This window comes from Alexandromys fortis, unplaced genomic scaffold (assembly GCF_014885135.2).
Source record: "Alexandromys fortis isolate MF-2015 unplaced genomic scaffold, M_Fortis_MF-2015_v1.1 scaffold_168, whole genome shotgun sequence".
Classification (NCBI taxonomy): domain Eukaryota; kingdom Metazoa; phylum Chordata; class Mammalia; order Rodentia; family Cricetidae; genus Alexandromys; species Alexandromys fortis.
Window position 1 is genome coordinate 3,568,689 of NW_026068058.1, and position 13,615 is coordinate 3,582,303.

At 40.7% G+C, this 13,615-nt stretch overlaps 1 protein-coding gene across 6 annotated transcripts in view; it reads right to left on the reverse strand.

Moving 5' to 3' along the window:
• Arhgap32 (Rho GTPase activating protein 32) overlaps positions 1 to 13,615 on the reverse strand; it is a 229,007-nt gene that overhangs the window by 84,749 nt on the left and 130,643 nt on the right. The window lies entirely within an intron of this gene.

Below are 13,615 nucleotides of genomic sequence, written 5' to 3' on the forward strand. Positions count from 1 at the left end.
TTTTAAACACTAAGCCATCTACTGTGTGAAAAAATATTTCCATAAGATATACACCAGTTTTTTAGTTACCAAAATACTTACGTTTGCATTTTCTAGAATAAATGCAAATTGTTAATGTGTCAAATATAAAGACACATATCTCCTTTAACATGGAGAAATTTTAAAGGCTTATTAGCAAGTGAAAACATGTAAAAAAAAAAAAAAAAGAACCAATTCTGACATTCTCATTCCAGGGATAGTAAACTATGGAAACAATGCAAAAGTAATGTTTGTGAAGGGTTTGTGGAAGGAAGGTAATTACACATGATTTTGGGACGGTATTAGTATTATTTTTTTTTTTTACAATACTAGAATGATGGATGTCATTAAATTTTCAGCCAAGTCCATGCTATGTTGTGCCCAAAGAGTACGGGCCAGTGTAGACTGTGGGCTTCAAGTGACAATGATAACTCTCTATAGATTCATCAGCTCTTAAGTGCACGACTGTGGACTTATGTTTGACTGTCTCTTAAAAATTTCCTGTGTAAACAAAAGATGGCTCTCCTGCACAGTTTCATTTATGAAATCAGAGCAATATGAAAATCTCCTAATGTGTTCAAATTTACTGGACAAAATTTTTCAACTAAAGGACCTATATGATGAGCAGTCATGAAACAAGAAAGTCAAACTAAGACTTTGTTTTTCAATATTCTTAATCTGAGAAGTATAAATAAAACATTCTGAGAAGTATAAATAAAATGATAACTAGAATACTTTATTTTAATAATGTTATAAAGGAACAATGCAAAATCCTTCATTGTACTTATAATTTTAATTTTCTACCAATTTTTATTTTAATTATCACTAACACATAATTATTATCACTCAATAATATCAAAAATTAGTAAGTCTAGCAAGTCTGAAAAAAAAGGAAGTATTCGCTATCCTTCCTGAGAACAATCATTGCCCATGTTTTTGTAATTCTTTTGTTTGAGAAAAGTTAATCTGAAAAATGACAGTTGCTTTATAATTTATATTATAAAGTTCAGTAAAAAAAAAGAAAGAAAGAAAGAAAGAAAGAAAGAAAGAAAGAAAGAAAGAAAGAAAGAAAGAAAGAAAGAAACACAACCTAAATCTCAGGCTGGATGATGTTCAATACAGAATCTGACACAACTGCTCAGTACCTGTGAGCAACAGTTTACTCCTCTGTGAAATGGGTAACAACATCGCCATCTTCCATAACTGCACAAAGTTTAAACTGCCTACAACTTTGCTCACACACAGATGCTCTCCAAATGTTAACAGTCTATCCACTGTGGTAGTAACAGCGTTTGCTAATGAGAGGAGATAGGTAATACAAGGAACGCTTTTCTGCCGTGGAATGTCAAGCATGGGAACACCAGAGTGCAGGAGATATTTTGAGACAGGAAGCCTTCCCTTGAAACCAGCTGTCTGCTCCACTACCATGACAAAAAGGAACCCTGAAATTATTGCAATGTTTCTATTTTATCTTCTGAAAAGATAAACTAATGAATCTAGATGAATTGTAGTTATAGTGAAAGAATAGTTAGGATCTTTCAATAAGTATTGTTGTCTTTGGGGCTGGAGAGAGGGCTCAGCAGTCAGAGTGCTTACTGCTCCTCCACATGACTGGGATCTGGTTCCCATCTACATCACAGCTGTGAACTGCCTGTAACTCAGGTTTCAGGAGATAACCATATACTCTGACCTTTGTGTGAATGTGTGTGCATGTTTACACATAAATCATGTCGGCACACACACATACACATTAATAAAAATTAGAAAAGGGTTGTTAGTATCATTTACTCTAAAACAATAGGATAAAATAGTACTTATTAAATAATAATACTCTTCTACCAAGAAAACTATATTTTGAAAGAAATCAAAAAGGAATTTTCAGCTGACACGTTAGAGTAAATATGTTTAAATTTGTCACTTTAAACTGAAACTGAGAAACCATCACACTGACTTCCAAAGTGTCTGTACAAGTTTGCACTCCCACCAGCAATGGAGGAGAGTCTCCCTTGCTCTGAATTCTCTGTAGCATTAACAGTCACTTGTGTTTTTGATCTTAGCCACTCTGACAGGTGTAAGATGGAATCTCGGGATCTTTTTGATTTGCATTTCCCTGATGGCCATTTGAGATTCTTCTGTTGAAAATTCTGTTTAGATCTGTACCCCATTTTTCAAATTGGATTATTTGGTTTGTTGATATCTAGTTTTTTGAATTCTTTATATATTTTGGAAATTAGTCCTCTGTCAGATAGGAAGTTGGTGAAGCATTTTCCCAATTCTGTCGGCTGCTGTTTTGTCCTTGACGGTGTCCTCTGTCTTACAGAAACTTTTCAATTTCATGAGGTTCCATTTATTTTCAATTTTTGGTGCCTGTTCTACTGGTTTTCTTTTCATGAAGTTTTCTCCTGTGCCAAGGAATTCAAGATTATTCTCCACTTTCTCTTCTATGAGGTTCAGTGTAACTGGATTTATGTTGAGGTCTTTGATCCACTTGGACTTGAGTTTTACACAGGGTGAGAGATACGGCCACTTTGGAAATCAGTGTGGTGGCTTCTCCGAAAAGTAGGAATCAATATACCATAAAACCCAGCGATACCACTCTTAGGCAGATACCCAAAGGGTGGCCAATCATACCACAAGGACATTTGCTCAACTATATTCAAAGCAGTTTTATTTTTAATAGTCAGAACTTGAAAACAACCTCGAAGTCCCTCAACTGAGGAAAGGGTAAAGAAAATGTGGTACATTACACAATGGAGCAGTGTTAAAAACAACGTTTTAACAAGTTGTTAAAAACAAGGACCCCAGGAATTTAAAGGGAAATGGATGGAACTAGATGAGTGAGGTAACTCAGACTGGGAAAGATAAACATGATATGTACTCACTCATAAATTGATATTAGCTGTAAAATAATGGCTAACTATGCTATAATCCATAGACCCAGAGAGACTAGGTAACATGGAGGATTCATAGGGGAACTTCTGGATCTCCCTGGAAGGAAAATAGAAGAGATTTTGGGAGTAAACCAAGGACAGGTGGGTGGGGATGGGAACATGGGCAGTCAGGTTGTGGGTCAAGGGGGATAGTACTGAGATTACTAGAAAGGGTCGGGGGCATATTTCAGGGTCAGATAAAAACCGGCACAAGGAATCTTCCAGGAATTTACAAGGATGATCCCAACTAAGACTCCTGGCAATAACGGGTATGTAACCTGAACTGGCCATCTCCTGTGACCAGATTGGTGCCTAGCCCAGTTGTCATCAGAGAGGCTTCATCCAGCAACTGATAGAAACAGATGCAGAGAGTCACAGCCACACAATAGGCAGAGTTCAGGGAAAGGCGAAGAAAGGACTGTAGGAGCCAGAGGAGTCTAGGACACCACAAGAAAACTCACAGAATCAACTAAGCTGGGCTCATATGGGCTCAAAGAGACTGAATCTACAACCAGGGTGCCTGCAAGGGACTGACCTAGGCACTCTAACAGTTGCGTAAACCTCCTAACAGTGGGAGCAGGGGCTGTCTCTGACTCTTTTACTGGCTTGTGGGACCCCTACTTCTCTTAGTGAGTTGCCTTGCCCAGTCTTAACACTTGTGGAGGTGCTTAGTCTTCCTGCAACTTGATATGACATGTTTTGCTGACACTCATGGGAGACCTGTGCTTTCCTGAACAGAAACCAAGGGGGAATGGACTGGGGAATGGAAACAGAGTGGGAAGGGAGACTGCGGTGGAGGGGGAAGTGCAGTCAGGATATAAATTAAATAAATATATTTATTTAAAAAAAACTAGTTCTGACTTGCTAAAGAATGTAACAGTAGGGATGGAGAGATGGCTCAGCGGTTAAGAGCATTGCCTGATTTTCCAAATGTCCTGAGTTCAATTCCCATCAACCACATGGTGGCTCACAACCATCTGTAATGAGGTCTGGTGCCCTCTTCTGGCCTGCAGGCATACATGTAGACAAAATATTGTATATATAATAAATACATATTTTTAAAAAAGAATGTAACAATGAAAAAATGCTTTTAACACTAAATACCATTGACATGATGCTCATAAATGCTTCATGAATGGAACTGTCTATAATTGATGTCTGTGCTTACTGAATTTTTTTGTTTTTGTTTTTGTTTTTTCGAGACAGGGTTTCTCTGTGGTTTTGGAGCCTGTCCTGGAACTAGCTCTTGTCTTACTCAATTTTCAACACAGAAGACAAGAAAGTTTTCTTCATATTTTCTGTATATTTCTAAATTTCCCAGGATTCTTACTCATTCCACAAATTTTTAAATAAACATTTTTCTTTAAAAACGGAAGAAATATACACAGGAAAAAAAAGGAACATCATTTTCAGAAGATATTCCACCTACAGCAATAAATAAGACACAACGAAAACAATATTTTTCTTCTGGAGTAGCTGATGTGCTTGCTCACAAAGAATAGGACAGAATGAAGCGAGCGGAATGGAAATATCTGAGGCACAAATTAATTAAGAGAACTTTAGATGATGTTAATAAGAGGAAATGAGGACTGGGAGGATCAGTGACCTCTAGGATCAAAGTATCTGGAAGTATTTTTCCTATGGTTAATTCTCGGCAGACTTACATTGAAGAGACAAGACTAAAGTCATTTTAAACTCAGGACCCATTTTGTGAAAATCTAACCTAACAGGCACCCCATCCCGTGTACCTGGAAATTCCGAGAAAGCCACAAACGCCCCAAAAACTGCCTGGCTGCCTAGAAACCTGAGAACAGCCAATCAAAAGTTAAATAAGTTTTTACAACTACCAGGTATTTCTGTGGAAAGTTACAAAAATCACCTCTTGACTTAGAGCCAACTGAAATATAAGCACAATCCCCTACCCAATCTGGTAATGCCAAGGCATGTAACTCCCTGCTTGCAGTTTTCCTTTTAAAGAACCCTTGCACTGTGAGCTATGGGCCTTCCTCCCTCATCTGCTGTGTTGGTGTGTAGGATGAAGTCCCTGCTTGCGAGCTTGTAAAAATAAAGAAATTTTGTGTGAGTGCATCTGTAAGTTGGCTCTATGGTAGTCTTGTTGGGGATCTCACAACTCAGGCATATTTGGGGGCTCGTCTGGGATTCCTGGATCCTGTGCAACCACTGGACCCCTGACACCATAGGTTTCAGACAGACCAGTGAGTTCCCATTTGTATCTGTTAATTATCTGTCTTTCTCTTCATTTACTTTCAGTTTGCCTTTTACATCTCTGACTGATTTTGAGACATGGAATCCTCCGAAAATCCAGCTTTTCTGAAACAGCCCAGGTAACCTAGGTGGATGTGCTTGAAGGTTCTGGTTGCAAGGATCTGGGAGACACCCCAAGTCCTGACAGGAGTGGGGGAACAGGCAACTCTGCCGGGGGACAGAGTGCACCCCAAAGTACATGGTCTTTGGTGTTTTAGAGCCCCTGGACTCCAGAAGAAGGGAATCCAGGGCTCATAGAGACCAGAGACCTCTGACTTTGTTTTCAAGGTATTTTCCTCTCATTGGGCCCTTGTGTTTGTGTTGTTCTTTGTATCTCTATTTTATTTAGACAACTGACATGATGCTGACTGCTAACATGGGACTGCTAACTCTTCTCCCTTAGAGCTTTGCCCTGCACACTGGGGTGATGTCAAGGCAACTGCACATAACAACAACGTAGAAATTAGAAAAGAAAAATTTAATATCTTTTGTAGCTTAGAGTGGCCCTCTTTCAATGTTGGATGGCCAACAGAGGGATCCTTTAATGCCGGCCTTATAGGTGCAGTAGAGAACATCATTTACCAACCGAGGACTGGCCACCCAGATCAGATTCTCTATATAGTCACCTGGCAGTGACTGATAGAAAACCCTCCACCATGGGTTAAAACATTTTTCTGCCTCAACAGGTTAAGGTTCTGGCTGCTGGGGAAAAAACCCAGAGGCCTTGCCTCTGCCCAAATCCTAAAAGGGGAAATCGAATGAGGAGGATATCTTTCCCCAACTCTATACACCTCCCCTGCCCCCCCCCAGCCTGATAATAACAATGCTGTGGAAGCTCCTCTAGAGAATCAGGCAGCAGGTAGAAGCCCAGCAGAGGCTACCTGCAGCAAGCAGAGAAGTACTCTCCAGCCTCAGGGCCATGTGGTTCAACCACTGAGATCAACTGGGCTGTCGAATGAGGATGGAAACCAACAGTATCATTACTGGCCTTTTACCACTAGTGCTCTGTACAACTGGTGTTTGCAAAATGCTCCCTTCTTTGAGAATCCCTGTGACCTCACTAATCACTTAGAAACTGTCCTCTTTACCCACCAACCTACTTGGGACAATAATCAGCAACTATTGCAGGTCCTTTTCACCACTGAAGAAAGAAACAGGATCATCAAAGAAGCCTGCAAAGTTGTCCCCAGACCCACTGGGGAGAATACTGCAGATTCAGCCTTTATAGATGCAGGGTTCCCCACTGTCTGGCCAGAATGGGGATCATAACTCAGTAGAAGGTAAGAAGAGACTCAAAGTCTATATCACTAGGCTCTATTGATGGGTCTCAAGGCAGATTCCAGGCAGCTGACCTATATGAGTAAGATTTATGATGTGAGACAGGGACCTGAGGAGAGTCCTGCAGCCTTCCTGGAATGCTTGCAGGAGGCCTTCAGGCACTATATTCCCTAAGACCCAGAGGCACAAGAGACAGAAATATCCTTGATTTTGGCTTTTATGAACCAAGCAGCTCCAGATATAAAGAAAAAGCTCCAAAAACTAGATAGACCATGGGAAAAAAAATCAGAGATTTAATGATGGTGGCAAAGAGAGTTTTTAGTACTAGGAAATGTGCAGAGGAAAAAGAATACAAAAAGGGGGGGGAAAAAGACAAGAAAAGAGTCTTGCTCACATGTTAGAGGCATAGCAGGAATGCCACCACTGGGAACTGGCCAAGATTTTGGCCCCATCAAGAGAGAGAGATGGCCCACGCCAGGGAATACGACAAGCAGCTTCTGGCAATAGAGAAGGCAGAAACAAGGATCAGAAAAACCTGAGACTAGGGAGGAATCAATGTGTATACGGCAAGGAGGAAGGACACTAGGAAAAAGAATGTCCAAAGAAGCAGCAAAAGACCAAAGTCCTGCAGTTAGATGTGGACAGTGATTAGGGGAGTTGGGGTTTGGACCCCTCTCCCAGAACCCAGGATAACCCTAAAGGTGGAGGGGAAGAAAATTGACTTTCTGATAGACACTAGAGCAGAAAACTCAGTGTTCTTAAAACCAGAGGGGCCTATATCTAATAAAAAGATCTGGGTACAGGGAGCCATCAGAACCAAACCCTATTCATAGACTACCCAAAGAATGGTGGACTTAGGAACGGGATGGGTAACCTATTCTTTCCTGGTGATACTAGAATGCCCATATCCCCTTCTGGACCGAGACTTGCTCACAAAGATGAAAGCACAGATACATTTCTCTAGTGACAGGGATAAGCTACTCCACCATAATGGGGCGCTGGTCCAAATTTTGGTCACCAGTGCCTTGACTGAGGAACATATGCTCCAACAGAAACCTGTGAAGCCTGATCTCTCCATGCAGAACTGGCTTCAAAAGTTTCCCTTAGCATGGGCAGAGACAGGAGTCATGGGATTGGCATCCCACCAGCCCCTGGTCTATGTGGAGATCAAGCCAGGGGCAGATCCTGTAAAAGTCCACCAATATTCCATGTCCCTCAAAGCAAGGAGGGGAATCACTCCACATGTAAGGCGACTGCTGGAACTTGGAGTCTTGAGAGCCATTCAGTGGACCTGGAACACTCCCATGCTGCCGGTAAAAAAGCCTCATTCCAATGATTACCGGCCAGGGCAGAACCTGAAAGAGGTAAACAAGAGGGAAGCAGATATCCATCCCACAGTGCCAACCGCTCACATCTTGCTCAGCAAGCTGACCCCTGACTGGCAGAGGTACATGGTCCTGGACTTAAAGGATACATTCTTCAGTCTGCCACTAGTCCCCCAGTAGTCAGCCCTATTTGCCTTTGAATGGCAAGACCCAGAGATCAGAATTAGTGGCCAATTAACTGGGACCAGGCTACCACAAGGATTCAAAATCCTGACTTGGGAGAGTATTGAGCCCAAAACCCAGACATAAGCCTGTTACAGTATGTCGATGACCTGTTGATTCCTGCTACCAACCAGGAAATGTGTCTGAAAGGGTCGGAGAATGTACTGCAGGCCCTTGGAAGCCTGGGATACAGAGCCTCTGCAAAGAAGGCCCAGATCTGCAAACAACAGGTAATGTACCTGGAGGATGAGCTAAAAGGAAGCCAGAGATGGCTCTCAGACACCCACAGGGAAACAGTACTGAAGATTCCCACCCCTGCTTCAACTAACCAGGTAAGGGAATTCCTGGGTACTGCCAGGTTCTGCCACCTCTGGATTTCAGGGTTTGCTGAACTAGCCAAGGCCCTATACCAGGTCACTAAGGGAGAACAAGATTTTACTTGAACAGAGGACAGACAGAAGACATTTGACACCCTCAAGCAGAGGTTTCCAGAAGCCCTGGTACTACAGCTGCCAGATGTGACCAAGCCCTTCTACCTGATTGTGGAATAGGAATTCTGTTAGGGGAATAGCTAAAGGCATGCTCATGCAGACCCTTGGGCCATAGAAAAGGCTGGTAGCTTACCTGACCGAGGAACCGCCCCATGGCCATGGGCTGGCCCCCTTGCCTTCTAACTTAACAGGCACACCCCATCCTTTATACCTGGAAATTCTGAGAAAGGCCACGAATGCCCCCAAAACTGCCTGGCTGCCTAGAGACCTGAGAACAGCCAATCAGAAGTTAAGCAAACAAGTTTTTACAATTATCAGGTGTTTCTGTGGAAAGTTACAAAAATTGCCTCTTCACTTAGAGCCATCTGCAACATAAGCACAACCCTCTACCCAACCAATATGGTAATGCCAAGGCATGTAAATCTCTGCTTGCAGTTTTCCTTTTAGAGACCCCTTGCACTGTGAGCTATGGGCCTTCCTCCCTCATCCACTACATTGGTGTGTAGAATGAAGTCCCTGCTTGCTAGTTTGTAAGAATAAAGAAACCTTCTGTGACTGCATCAGAAAGTCGGTTTGTGGTGGTCTCAATGGGTGTCTCGCAACTCAGGCATTAACAACACCTTATTGGACAATTAGATTTGTTTGACTGGTATCTGTTGTCTGTTGTACTTGCTTTGGGTCTACGGTAGACCATGTAAATATTTTTGTATCATGAAAGCAACACTCTTACACACAGTTGGCCTGGGATCTCTTGAGAGTTCTAGAATTTAATGTATGTACATACATACATACATGTGTGTGTGTACATGTGTGAGCATGTGTGTGCACACACACACATGTAGATGAGAAAATATGCCTGCTTTTGTGCAACAAAACTTTTCCTGGGGAGATACGGCACATATCTACTCACCCTAGCCCAAGCTACTATGACAGACTAAAGTACAGATACCACCAAAGCCCAGGTTACTGAACTGGGTGTGGGCTTACTTACAGGAGAAGAAATGACTAAGAATAATTATGACCCTGTATTACCACCTGCATTACCAAGGCCCACCCCAACATGGGTAACAATTCACAAAGCTGGAAATCTGGAGCACACTTCACAGTCTTCAGGCAGATTAATAGGTTGGAGGTGGTCCATTTCCAGACACATCAGTGTGTCTATACCTCCTCCAGACAGCCAATCTAGTCTCAGAGTCTCTACAGCTTTGCTCTTTTGAGAGGTTTTTGTGTCGTCCTCCAGCTTAGCTCTGAATAATCTGAGACAGGCTCTGGCTTTTATTGTTTACACTCAGTCATGGACAGGCCCAGTGAATCTGGTCAGTTTCAGGGACTTCTTGAAGCTATTTTGAGTTATTAATCTTCCTGTTTAAAGAGCTTCTCTGTAGGAAGAAATGTTTCAATCTCATAAGAAATAAAAATAACCTGTTACACAACACCTGCCCCCTAATGTCGTGGCAAGAAACTACGCTAACAGTCATTTAGGTGAATTTCTGAAATTTATTAACATTTGGGATATGTTTACAGTACAAATCACAGCAGAAAACGATAAAGACGTTGCCAAAACAAACCAGCCAACCAGCGTATACTTGGGTTCAAATCTTGGTACCTCTTTGATTTTATTACATTGTGGAAGGGTACTAACAGTCAAGTCTTGGTTGCATTACGTACAAGACAGAAACCTGACCATCTATCTCACGGTGCTGAGAATGAAACTACATAATATATGTCATATGGCTACAGGCACATAGTTCATCAAGAAATGTCAAATGAACTTTGATTCATTCTGTACAGAAGACACAGTTTACATTGCTAGACTCGTAATTTTTTTTTTTTTGATTTTTCGAGACAGGGTTTGTCCATAGCTTTTTTTGGTTCCTGTCCTGGAACTAGCTCTTCTAGACCAGGCTGGCCTAGAACTCACAGAGATCCGCCTGCCTCTGCCTCCCGAGTGCTGGGATTAAAGGCGTGCGCCACCACCACCCAGCTCAGACTCGTAATTTTAAAAGAAATAAAAACTGTAAAGAGCAGACAAAAAATATATTTAAAAGAAGATAATACCCAAAGAAATTAGTGTTACAACTTACAGAAAAGGAAAAGACTTGTCAACGTATTTTACCTTTGAAGCTAATAATAAAACAAGATAGCATGTAAGATGACAGGTCAAAAATTTTAGAAAAATAAAAAGAACTTGGGGCCTGGAGAGATGGCTCTGTGATTAGCACTGGCTACTCTTACAAAGGATCTGGGTTCAGATTCCAGTTTCCATATGGCAGCAAGCAACCAGTTCCAGAGATCCAGTGTCCTCTTCTGACCTCCAAGGCACCAGACATGCCTGTGATTCACATATACACATGCAGGCAAAATAACTCACACACATATAAAACTACTTTAGGAAGAACTTTAAGTACATATCGTTAAAATGTAGAAGTTAGCAGAGATATAAAATGCACGAACAGCTCTTGAAACAACTTACATCAGTGTGAGTCTTTGTTTCATTCCTGTCACTGTGGTAAAATACTCTTAACAAAAAGCAATTTAGGGCAGAAAGGGCTTATTGTAGCTCAAAATCCCAGGTTACAGTTCATCATATCAAGGACATCAAGGTAGCAGACACAGCCACAGTGAAGAGTAGTGAAAGAATGAATGCATGATGCCTATTATTTAACTTACCTTTCCCACTTTCACACAGCCTAGGATCCAAAGGAAGGGAACAGTGCTGTCTACAAGGCCTGGATCTTTCTTCATCAATTAACCTAATCAAAACAATTCCCAACAGACATGCCCACAAGGCAACCTGCTCTAGACAATCCCTCACTGAGACTCTCTCACCAGGTGACTCTAGACTGTGTCAGGTAGACAATTAAACCTAACCATTGCAGTGTGAAATGGTGATCTTATCTTGCTAGAGACTAACCAAATTTTCAGTCTACTCTGGAATGAATATTGCAAGGAAGTAGAGGAAAGATGGCAGTCAGAAAGCTGAACTCTTTCACAGCTCCTGCTGCTAAGACTACACATAGCTTAGGATAGCTACTTTATTACTGGGAGCCTCAGTTTCCTTGTTTGCAAAATTAAAGGGTTCAGTAGTGAGGCTATCAATTATTTATTAAATTCTCATTTAATATAGCTTATGGCTGGCATATGTGGTGAGACTATTAAACTAAGCACTGATGCTTCAGTAATTATATATAGTGAGGCAGAGAAGAGACGAATGGCATCATTATCAAGTAGTAAATTATCACTCTGGCATAATAAATACTATTAGCAACTGTTCCAAAATGTTTTAAGCAGTTTGACAGGACATTTACAATGAGGAAACTATTTAACATCTAGGTCAGCAATACATGGAAGTGCAATCATGTAACAATTATGCATTTAAAGAGTGGTTGATCAGAGAAGAGATGCTTAGATGTATTAGGCTGCAGGGGAACAGAAAACTTGATTCCAGAAATACCAATCATATTTTATAAAGAACACATGATTCTCTTCATATATTAGTAGCAGTGATTTATTAGAAAAGCATCTAATATTTGCATTTAAGAAATCAACTTAGCATTTCTCTTAATATAGTCAAACCTCAAACCAGCAAGGACCTGAGATTTTTCTGATTTTGTGTTTTCTTTCCTTCTCTTTTACCAGGTCTCATCAATCACCCGATGCTAGTCATTCACTCTGTCTCACCAGCAAAAATACAAGTCCTTGTTGACTTGCACAAATCACCAAGATTAAATAGGGTCTGTATATGCAAATGTTCATGTCTTGCCTGTTATCAATACCTTGAAATAAGAAAGTACTTCTCTAACCAAAAATATTTTATGAACGGTTACATGGAATTTAGAACTTTGTCATTTCTCTAAGAAACTGTGGTGACATTCAACAAAGCACATCTAAATTACATACAAGCTGAATTCTATTTCCAATACTATGTTTCAACACCTAAAAATAAAAGTACTTAATTAAAAAATTATTCAAATCCAGAACTAAGAATTTACATATTCCTTATATAAGCAACAGAATTTTCTAGATTTAATACATTTTAACTTCAAGAATAGAATCACAACCCTAATCACTGAGCCGCTGCCGAGGACTCAGCTGCCTCCCCCTTGAGCCCCCTTGCTTCCCCGACGCCCCCCCCACCTCCACTCTTTCGACCCCTTTGCTGATGCAAGTAAGGGTAATGACCTGCTTCCTGCTGGCACTGAGGATTATATCCACATAAGAATTCAATAGAGAAACGGCAGGAAGACCCTGTCCAAGGGATCGCTGATGATTACGATAAAAAGAAACTAGTGAAGGCGTTTAAGAAGAAATTTGTGCAATGGTACTGTAATTGAGCATCCAGAATATGGACAAGTAATTCAGCTACAAGGTGACCAGCACAAGAACATATGCCACTTCCTAATAGAGACTGGACTGGCTAAGGACAATCAGCTGAAGGTTCAAGGGTTTTAAGTGCTTGTGACTCTGAAGCTTAAGTGAGGATTTCCTTGAAATAAGGAGAATTTCCCTCCTGTCCCTTGTCACAAGTTTAAAAACCTCACAGCTTGTAAAATTTAACCATTTGGTCCGTTTTTAACTTGAACTAGTGTAACTCCTTCATGCAATAAACTTAAAAGAGCCAAAAAAAAAGAAAAAACCCACAATCACTGTGTTTTTAAAAATACAGAGATTCTGTATCTTATTTTCTCCCCAGAACAAAAAATTACATGTCGAATAAAATCTTCCTCCCAACATTTGTTTTCCAATAACCAATTCATTAACAGGAAGAAGGCTCTTTGAATGTAGTACAAGTGAATCTGAAATATGCTTATGCTCCATGTTTACTAGATAAAGAAATTTCTGATTTCAAATGGCATATTTTAAATCTCATTATGAACACGCTATGATGAATTCCCTCATGTTCCAATAGGAGCAGCCAAGAAGCAGCAGCTACAAAACATGCATACATCTTATTACAACTAAGCGCAGTGATTCTCAACCTTCCTAATGGTGTGACCCTTTAAAAAGTTCCTCATGCTTGGTGATCCCCAACCATAAAATTATTTCATTGCTACTTCATAACTGTAATTTTGCTACTGTTATT